The sequence below is a fragment of the Phyllobates terribilis genome, unplaced genomic scaffold, assembly GCF_046119375.1.
Source record: "Phyllobates terribilis strain yellow unplaced genomic scaffold, ASM4611937v1 Scaffold_11__3_contigs__length_659146591, whole genome shotgun sequence".
NCBI lineage: Eukaryota > Metazoa > Chordata > Amphibia > Anura > Dendrobatidae > Phyllobates > Phyllobates terribilis.
This window is the reverse complement of record NW_027362771.1, coordinates 606543314-606547091: the sequence shown is the minus strand read 5'-3', so window position 1 is coordinate 606547091 and position 3778 is coordinate 606543314. Positions and strand designations below refer to the sequence as shown.

The window sequence follows — 3778 nt, the reverse complement described above, 5'->3', positions numbered from 1 at the left end:
TTAAAGGATGAAAAGGGTAAAGTGGTCATAAATGATGTTGAGAAGACTGAACTTTTAAATTCCTATTTTGCTTCTGTGTTCTCTAAGAAAGCAAATGTAACATCAAATGATCTTCTCTGTGCTGTAGAAGAAATTGAACATGTGAACAAGTCATACGTATGAATACTGCATATGTGTGGTCATGTTGGCTTTAGGCATCAGAATTAATTATATAATTTACCATCTATGTTACATCCATGTCAGTTCAATCAATGATCAACCATTCTCAAAATTTGCCAAAATCAATCTTGGTCAAAATAAGTCTAACTGCTAGCTCATATCCCTGCTGACTTTTTAGGGTTATCAATACAGGATGAGCAGAGTGATTAGCAAACATAAACAGAGCCATGCTGCTTCATCTGCTTTCCAGTAAGTCACTATAGTGAAGGATTCATAGCTACACTGCTCTGAACTGCTGTATAATGTTTTCCTTGCTGCTGCTTCTGATTATCTGTTACGTACAGGAAGGGATGTAGGAATCCTTCATGTTTGAGTGTCCTGTATATGGGAGATCATAGCAAGTAATCTCCAATAATCTCAAGTAAGTTTCCAGTTTATCTGGAGGCATGGGTTCAAATCTCACTGCTGCCATTATTTATTTGGATCTAATTTTTACCAAAAATAAGGAAACGGTTGAGGAAATAAAGGGGATTGAGAATTTAGGAGGCAGCGGTCATGCTATCCAACAATTTTGAACTACAAAAGGTGGAAAACCTGCGAAAACTGAGATTTTAAGATTGGACTGTAGAAAGGCAGTTTTTAATGGACTCCGTAAAAAGGTAGGAAAGGTATGATGTTCTAAAGGAAAGAAATGTCCAGGAAGGATGGGAGATTTTGCTAAATTAAATTCTCATTGCACAATCAGTAACAATCCCGAAAAGAAGGAAGAATGGAAAGCATTTATGGAGACCAGGATGGCTGAATACTGAACTCAAAAGCTTGCTAAAAAACAACAAAGAAATGAATATCAAATGAAAAGAAGGGTTCATATCTAAAGAAGAATATAATGCTGTCTGCAGGGAAAGCTGGACTAGCGCTAGAAGAGCTAAAGCCAGTAATGAAGTGAGGCTTGCCAGAGAGACCAAAAGCAATAAGAAAGGATTTTGGAAGTAAGTCAAAAGTTAAAGAAAAGCCAAAGATGCTATAGGATTTTAAAAGGATGAAAAGGGTAAAGTGGTCAATAATGATGCTGAGAAGACTGAACTTTTAAATTCCTATTTTGCTTCTTTGTCTCTAAGAAAGCAAATTTAACATTAAGTGATCTTCTCTGTGTTGTAGAAGAAAAGGAACATGTGAACAAGTCATATGTATGAATTCTGCATATGTGTGGTCATGTTGGCTTTAGGCATCAGAATTAATTACATAATTTACCATCTACGTTACATCCATGTCAGTTCAATCAATGATCAACCATGCTCAAAAATTGCCAAAATCAATCTTGGTCAAAAGAAGTCTAATTGCTAGCTCGTATCCCTTCTGCCTTTTTAGGGTTATCGATACAGGATGAGCAGAGTGATTAGCAAACATAAACAGAGCCATGCTGCTTCTGCTGCTATCCAGTAAGTCACCCTAGTGATGGATTCATAGCTACACTGCTCTGCACTGCTGTATAATGTTTTCCTTGCTGCTGCTTCTGATTATCTGTTACCTACAGGCAGGGGTGTAGGAATCCTTCATGTTTGAGTGTCCTGTATATGGGAGATCATTGCAAGTAATCTATACAACCTAATTCAGTGATATCTAAAAATTGGAGGATGAGCCAACAGAGGAAAGATTAGTAAAATATCTGGATACAAGTCATATGTTTTGTAAAATGGTGCCCCAGAGTCAATGTACAAACAAATCCTTGATAACTACGTTGCTCATGCATAATACCATTTGTATTTTTGTCTTATTGGATATAAAATATTTTCTGCCACTTAAATCAAAAGCAAACTTCTGATATAAATAACTTTGAACATCTGTAAGAGGTAGCGTGGCCGAGCGGTTTAAGGAGCTGGATTTAGGCTCCAGTCTCTCTGGGGGTGTGGGTTCAAATCCCACCGCTGCAATTATTTATTTGGATCTAATTTTTACCAAAAATTAGGAAACGGTTAAGGAATAAAGGGGATTGAGAACTTAGGAGGCAGCGATCATGCTATCCTTTAATTTTGAACTACAAAAGGAGGAAAATATGCGAAAACTGAGATTATAAGATTGGACTGTAGAAAGGAAGTTTTTAATGGACTCAGTAAAAAAGAAGGAAAGGTAGGATGTTCTAAAGGAAAGAAATGTCCAGGAAGGATGGGAGATTTTGCTAAATTAAATTCTCACTGCACAATCAGTAACAATCCCGAAAAGAAGGAAGAATGGAAAGCATTTATGGAGACCAGGATGGCTGAATACTGAACTTAAAAGCTTGCTAAAAAGGAACAAAGAATTGAATATCAAATGAAAAGAAGGGTTCATATCTAAAAAAGAATATAATGCTGTCTGCAGGGAAAGCTGGGCTAGCGTTAGAAGAGCTAAAGCGAGTAATGAACTGAGGCTTGCAAGAGAGACCAAAAGCAATAAGAAAGGATTTGGAAGTAAGTCAAAAGTTAAAGAAAAGCCAAAGATGCTATAGGATTTTTAAAGGATGAAAAGGGTAAAGTGGTCAATAATGATGTTCAGAAGACTGAACTTTTAAATTCCTGTTTTGCTTCTGTGTTCTCTAAGAAAGCAAATGTAACATCAAGTGATCTTCACTGTGCTGTAGAAGTAAAAAGGAACATGTGAGCAAGTCATACGTATGAATACGGCATATGAATAGTCATGTGGGCTTCAGGCATCAGAATTAATTACATAATTTACCATCTATGTTACATCCATGTCAGTTCAACCAATGATCAACCATTCTCAAAATTTGCCAAAATCAATCTTGGTCAAAAGAAGTCTAACTGCTAGCTCATATCCCTGCTGCCTTTTTAGGATTATCAACACAAGATGAGCAGAGTGATTAGCAAACATAAACAGAGCCATGCTGCTTCTGCTGCTTTCCAGTAAGTCACCCTAGTGATGGATTCATAGCTACACTGCTCTGTACTGCTGTATAATGTCTTCCTTGCTGCTGATTCTGATTATCTGTTACGTACAGGCAGGGGTGTAGGAATCCTTCATGTTTGAGTGTCCTGTATATGGGAGATCATAGCAAGTTATCTATACCACCTAATTCAGTGATATCTAAAAATTAGCGCATGAGCCAACATAGGAAAGATTAGTTAAATATCTGGATACAAGTCATATGTTTTGTATAATGGTGCCCCAGAGTTAATGTACAAACAATTCCCTGATAATTACGTTGCTGTTGCATAATAACATTTGTATTTTTGTCTTATTGGATATAATATATTTTTGATATAAATAACTTTAAACATCTGTAAGAGGTAGTGTAGCCGAGTGGTCTAAGACGCTGGATTTAGGCTCTAGTCTCTCAGGAGGCATGGGTTCAAATCCCACCGCTGCCATTATTTATTTGGATGTAATTTTTACCAAAAATTAGGAAACGGCTGAGGAATAAAGGGGATTGAGAACTTGAGACGCAGCGATCATGCTATCCTATAATTTTGAACTACAAAAGGAGGAAAATATGCGAAAACTGAGATTATAAGATTGGACTGTAGAAAGGAAGTTTTTAATGGACTAAGTAAAAAGGAAGGGAAGGTAGGATGTTCTAAAGGAAAGAAATGTCCAGAAAAAATGGGAGATTTTGCTAAATTAA

The 3778-nt window shown here is 36.6% G+C and overlaps 1 non-coding gene across 1 annotated transcript; it reads left to right on the top strand.

Annotated features, from left to right (window-relative positions):
- The first annotated feature begins 3442 nt into the window (after positions 1–3442).
- TRNAL-UAG (transfer RNA leucine (anticodon UAG)) lies at positions 3443–3524 on the top strand. Its single transcript has one exon. It is a non-coding gene; the product is annotated as a tRNA-Leu (tRNA).
- The last annotated feature ends 254 nt before the right edge of the window (positions 3525–3778 follow it).